We start from the raw sequence: 7257 nt of genomic DNA on the forward strand, positions 1-7257 counted from the left end.
AATACATACCTAGAAACACTTCAGACACGCATGATATCACTCTCCAACAATACATACCTAGAAACACTTCAGACACGCATGATATCACTCTCCAACAATACATACCTAGAAACACTTCAGACACGCATGATATCACTCTCCAACAATACATACCTAGAAACACTTCAGACACGCATGATATCACTCTCCAACAATACATACCTATAAACATTTCAGACACGCATGATATCACTCTCCAACAATACATACCTAGAAACACTTCAGACACGCATGATATCACTCTCCAACAATACATACCTAGAAACACTTCAGACACGCATGATATCACTCTCCAACAATACATACCTAGAAACACTTCAGACACGCATGATATCACTCTCCAACAATACATACCTAGAAACACTTCAGACACACATGATATCACTCTCCAACAATACATACCTAGAAACACTTCAGACACACATGATATCACTCTCCAACAATACATACCTAGAAACACTTCAGACACGCATGATATCACTCTCCAACAATACATACCTATAAACATTTCAGACACGCATGATATCACTCTCCAACAATACATACCTAGAAACACTTCAGACACGCATGATATCACTCTCCAACAATACATACCTAGAAACACTTCAGACACGCATGATATCACTCTCCAACAATACATACCTAGAAACACTTCAGACACGCATGATATCACTCTCCAACAATACATACCTAGAAACACTTCAGACACGCATGATATCACTCTCCAACAATACATACCTAGAAACACTTCAGACACGCATGATATCACTCTCCAACAATACATACCTAGAAACACTTCAGACACGCATGATATCACTCTCCAACAATACATACCTATAAACATTTCAGACACGCATGATATCACTCTCCAACAATACATACCTAGAAACACTTCAGACACGCATGATATCACTCTCCAACAATACATACCTAGAAACACTTCAGACACGCATGATATCACTCTCCAACAATACATACCTAGAAACACTTCAGACACGCATGATATCACTCTCCAACAATACATACCTAGAAACACTTCAGACACACATGATATCACTCTCCAACAATACATACCTAGAAACACTTCAGACACACATGATATCACTCTCCAACAATACATACCTAGAAACACTTCAGACACGCATGATATCACTCTCCAACAATACATACCTATAAACATTTCAGACACGCATGATATCACTCTCCAACAATACATACCTAGAAACACTTCAGACACGCATGATATCACTCTCCAACAATACATACCTAGAAACACTTCAAACACTCCAACAATACATACCTAGAAACAGTGTCTCCCGAGTGGCGCAGTGGTCTAAGGCACTGCATCGCAGTGCTAGCTGTGCCACTAGAGATCCTGGTTCGAATCCAGGCTCTGTCGTAGCCGGCCACGACCGGGAGACCCATGGGGCGGCGCGCAATTGGCCCAGCGTCGTCCAGGGTAGGGGAGGGAATGGCCGGCAGGGATGTAGCTCACTTGGTAGAGCATGGTGTTTGCAACGCCAGGGTTGTGGGTTCGATTCCCACAGGGGGTATGAAAAATAGTAATGTATGCACTAAACTGTAAGTCGCTCTGGATAAGAGCGTCTGCTAAATGATGTAAATAAATGTAAATAAATAAATAAACTTCAGACACGCATGATATCACTCTCCAACAATACATACCTAGAAACACTTCAGACACGCATGATATCACTCTCCAACAATACATACCTAGAAACATTTCAGACACGCATGATATCACTCTCCAACAATACATACCTAGAAACATTTCAGACACGCATGATATCACTCTCCAACAATACATACCTATAAACATTTCAGACACGCATGATATCACTCTCCAACAATACATACCTAGAAACATTTCAGACACGCATGATATCACTCTCCAACAATACATACCTATAAACATTTCAGACACGCATGATATCACTCTCCAACAATACATACCTAGAAACACTTCAGACACGCATGATATCACTCTCCAACAATACATACCTAGAAACATTTCAGACACGCATGATATCACTCTCCAACAATACATACCTAGAAACATTTCAGACACGCATGATATCACTCTCCAACAATACATACCTAGAAACATTTCAGACACGCATGATATCACTCTCCAACAATACATACCTATAAACATTTCAGACACGCATGATATCACTCTCCAACAATACATACCTATAAACATTTCAGACACGCATGATATCACTCTCCAACAATACATACCTATAAACATTTCAGACACGCATGATATCACTCTCCAACAATACATACCTATAAACATTTCAGACACGCATGGTATCACTCTCCAACAATACATACAGTGAGGGAAAAAAGTATTTGATCCCCTGCTGATTTTGTACGTTTGCCCACTGACAAAGAAATGATCAGTCTATAATTTTAATGGTAGGTTTATTTGAACAGTGAGAGAGAATAACAACAACAAAAATCCAGAAAAACGCATGTCAAAAATGTCATGAATTGATTTGCATTTTAATGAGGGAAATAAGTATTTGACCCCTCTGCAAAACATGACTTAGTACTTGGTGGCAAAACCCTTGTTGGAAATCACAGAGATCAGACGTTTCTTGTAGTTGGCCACCAGGTTTGCACACATCTCAGGAGGGATTTTGTCCCACTCCTCTTTGCAGATCTTCTCCAAGTCATTAAGGTTTTGAGGCTGATCCCTCCACAGATTTTCTATGGGATTAAGGTCTGGAGACTGGCTAGGCCACTCCAGGACCTTAATGTGCTTCTTCTTGAGCCACTCTTTTGTTGTATTGAGTAATAACGTTATGGTTAGTTAGTCAGTAGTATTGAGTAATAACGTTATGGTTAGTTAGTCAGTAGTATTGAGTAATAACGTTATGGTTAGTTAGGCAGTAGTACTATGAAGGTATGGTTAGTTAGTCAGTAGGATTGAGTAATAACGTTATGGTTAGTTAGGCAGTAGTATTGAGTAATAAAGGTATGGTTAGTTAGGCAGTAGTATTGAGTAATAACGTTATGGTTAGTTAGGCAGTAGTATTGAGTAATAACGTTATGGTTAGTTAGGCAGTAGTATTGAGTAATAACGTTATGGTTAGTTAGGCAGTAGTATTGAGTAATAAAGGTATGGTTAGTTAGGCAGTAGTATTGAGTAATAACGTTATGGTTAGTTAGGCAGTAGTATTGAGTAATAAAGGTATGGTTAGTTAGGCAGTAGTATTGAGTAATAACGTTATGGTTAGTTAGTCAGTAGTATTGAGTAATAACGTTATGGTTAGTTAGTCAGTAGTATTGAGTAATAACGTTATGGTTAGTTAGTCAGTAGTATTGAGTAATAACGTTATGGTTAGTTGGTCAGTAGTATTGAGTAATAACGTTATGGTTAGTTGGTCAGTAGTATTGAGTAATAACGTTATGGTTAGTTAGGCAGTAGTATTGAGTAATAAAGGTATGGTTAGTTAGTCAGTAGTACTATGAAGGTATGGTTAGTTGGTCAGTAGTATTGAGTAATAACGTTATGGTTAGTTAGGCAGTAGTATTGAGTAATAACGTTATGGTTAGTTAGTCAGTAGTATTGAGGCTTGGTGTCACTTATCTCTATCTTCACACGTTTCAGTTCTTGAGTCCGTTGCTCAACTTGAGGTGAGCGACCATTCATGCTTTGAGATGGACGGTCCCAAAACTGTTGACTAATGGGGGTCGTATTGTATCTTAGCAGATATCTTATCAACAGGAGTTGGTAATGTCTTTGATGTTGCCACTCTCAGCACTACCAAGATATCTACTGTCCACACAGCTGAACATTTTCACAGAAATATATCATACTGTGGATATGACAACTTAGCCTGTTCTTCTGTTGTTAAATTTGCTCATATTAAGTAAAAAGAGCTACAAAGCAAACAGGCCAACTTCTATCCAGAAAAATTAGAAGAGATTTAAGTGCATTCCCCAATTAGATAATGTGTTCACAGACCCTGGATGTGTTCTGAAGTCTCAAATGGCGCCCTATTCCCTACATAGTGCACTACTTTTGACCAATAGGGCCATTTGGTGCGCAGCCTCAGTTTTAGGAGAATCGGTGGAGCGTCTCAGTTGTCCTGCCAAATTAGAGCTGTCAGAGTGACTGGAGACATGATGTCTGGGCTGACAGGGACTGGGAGAGGCAGAAGAGAACCAACTTTGAGAAGAAAACTCCCTTGTACTGTAGCCTATATTTACTTTTATTTGAGAAAGCTTCAAGGAACTTGAATTATGTCTCCATGACTGAGATGTTGCAAAGAAGTCTAACAAAAACGTTAAGCTATCAAAACTTATCATAGTCCTATCTTTTTAGCTCTATAACAAAGACCCCTCAGCAAAAACATATATATGATCAATTACAAATCTTAGAATCAGCTATTAAAGACTACCAGAAACCACTGGATTCTCCAATTACATTGAATTAACTACAGTACAAAATACAAACCATCCAACCCAAAAAGGCCTGTGGTGTTGTTGGTATCCTAAATGAAATGATTAAATATACAGACCACAAATTTCAATTAGCTATACTTAAACTCTTTAACATCATCCTCAGTTCTGGCATCTTCCCCAATATTTGGAACCAAGGACTGATCACCCCAATCCACAAAAGTGGAGACAAATTTGACCCCAATAACTATTGTGGGATATGCGTCAACAGCAACCTTGGGAAAATCCTCTGCATTATGATTAACAGCAGACGTTTACATTTCCTCAGTGAAAACAATGTACTGAGCAAATGTCAAATTGGCTTTTTACAAAATTACCGTACGACAGATCACGTATTCACCCTACTTGACAAACAAACAAAACAAAACAAAGGCAAAGTCTTCTCATGCTTTGTTGATTTCAAAAAAGCTTTTGACTCAATTTGGCATGAGGGTCTACTATACAAATTGATGGAAAGCGGGGTTGGGGGAAAAACATACGACATTATAAAATCCATGTACACAAACAACAAGTGTGGAGTTAAAATTGGCAAAAAACACACACATTTCTTTCCACAGGGCCGTGGGGTGAGACAGGGATGCTGCTTGAGCCCCGCCCTCTTCAATATATATATCAACGAATTGTCGAGGGCACTAGAACAGTCTGCAGCACCCGGCCTCATCCTACTAGAATCTGAAGTCAAATGTCTAGTGTTTTATGATGAGCTGGTGCTTCTGTCCCCAACCAAGGAGGGCCTACAGCAGCACCCAGCTCTTCTGCACAGATTCTGTCAGACATGGGCCCTGACATTTAATCTCAGTAAGACAAAAATAATGGTGTTCCAAAAAAGGTCCAGTTGCCAAGACCACAAATACAAATTCCATCTAGATACCGTTGCCCTAGAGCACACAAAAAACTATACCTACCTCGGCCTAAACATCAGCACCACAAGTAACTTCCACAAAGCTGTGAACGATCTAAGAGACAAGGCAGCTTTAGTATTGCAGACCTGGCTCTCAAGAGAAGACAGGCTATGTGCACACTGCCCACAAAATGAGGTGGAAACTGAGCCGCACTGTCTAACTTCCTGCCAAATGTATGACCATATTAGAGACACATACTTCCCTCAGATTACAAAGACCCACAAAGAATACGAAAACAAATCCAAAATTTGGATAAACTCCCATATCTATTGGGTGAAATACCACAGTGTGCCATCACAGCAGCAAGATATGTCACCTGTTGCCACAAAAAAAGGGCAACCAGTGAAGAACAAACACCATTGTAAATACAACCTATATTGATGTTTATTTATTTTCCCTTTTGTACTTTAACTATAATGCACATCATTATAACACTGTATATAGACATAATATGACATTTGAAATGTCTTTATTCATTTGGAACATTTGTAAGTGTAATGTTTACTGTTAATTATTTATTATTTATTTCACTCTTGTTTATTATCTACTTCACTTGCTTTGGCAATGTAAACATATGTTTCCCATGCCAATAAAGCCCTTAAATTGAATTGAATTGAAGTAGAGAGCGAGGGAGAGAGAGAGAGACTTAGGAGGACTTAAAACATGCAGAGCAGTGTCTTGATCTGCTGTTTTGGCATGTCTTATAGCCCTGGCATTACTGTGAGGGATTAGCGTTTATACACTTAGTTTCTAGTGCGTGTGTGTGAGTATGTATTTGTGTGTGTGTGGGTATGTGTATGTGTGAGTATGTATTTGTGTGTGTGTGTGTGTGTGTATGTGTGAGTATGTATTTGTGTGTGTGTATGTATTTGTGTGTTTGTGTGTATGTGTGAGTATGTATTTGTGTGTGTGTGTGTGTGTGTATGTGTGAGTATGTATTTGTGTGTGGGTATGTGTGGGTATGTGTGAGTATGTATTTGTGTGTGTGTGGGTATGTGTGAGTATTTGTGTGTGTGTGGGTATGTGTGAGTATGTATTTGTGTGTGTGTGGGTATGTGTGAGTATGTATTTGTGTGTGTGTGTGTGTGTATGTGTGAGTATGTATTTGTGTGTGTGTGGGTATGTGTGAGTATGTATTTGTGTGTGTGTGTGTGTATGTGTGAGTATGTATTTGTGTGTGTGTGGGTATGTGTGAGTATGTATTTGTGTGTGTGTGTGTGTGTGTGTGTATGTGTGAGTATGTATTTGTGTGTGTGTGGGTATGTGTGAGTATGTATTTGTGTGTGTGTGTGTGTGTGTGTGTATGTGTGAGTATGTATTTGTGTGTGTGTGTGTGTGTGTGAGTATGTATTTGTGTATGTGTGTGTGTGTGAGTATGTATTTGTGTGTGTGTGTGTGTGTGTATGTGTGAGTATGTATTTGTGTGTGTGTGTGTATGTGTGAGTATGTATTTGTGTGTGTGTGGGTATGTTTCTGTCACTACTGCCAGGTCTTAGCGTGTTTACGTCCTGATGGTGTGTTTCTCATTGGGTTGTTTTGGTTTGTTGGAAGTGTTTCGGATGTGAAAGATGAGGTCATTGACCAGTCCTCTTGAACTGTCTCATCGTCTGAGATCTCCTATGTCCTCAGAGACATCTGGAGTGTGTGTGTGTGTTTGTTCTTGTGTGTGTTCTTGTGTGTGTGTGTGTGTCTTCATGTGTGTGTGTTCTTGTGTGTGTGTGTTCTTGTGTGTGTGTTCTTGTGTGTGTGTGTTCTTGTGTGTGTGTGTGTGTTCTTGTGTGTATGTGTGTGTGTGTGCGTGTGTTTTTGTGTGTGTGTGTGTTCT

Source organism: Coregonus clupeaformis, chromosome 35, assembly GCF_020615455.1.
Source record: "Coregonus clupeaformis isolate EN_2021a chromosome 35, ASM2061545v1, whole genome shotgun sequence".
NCBI lineage: Eukaryota > Metazoa > Chordata > Actinopteri > Salmoniformes > Salmonidae > Coregonus > Coregonus clupeaformis.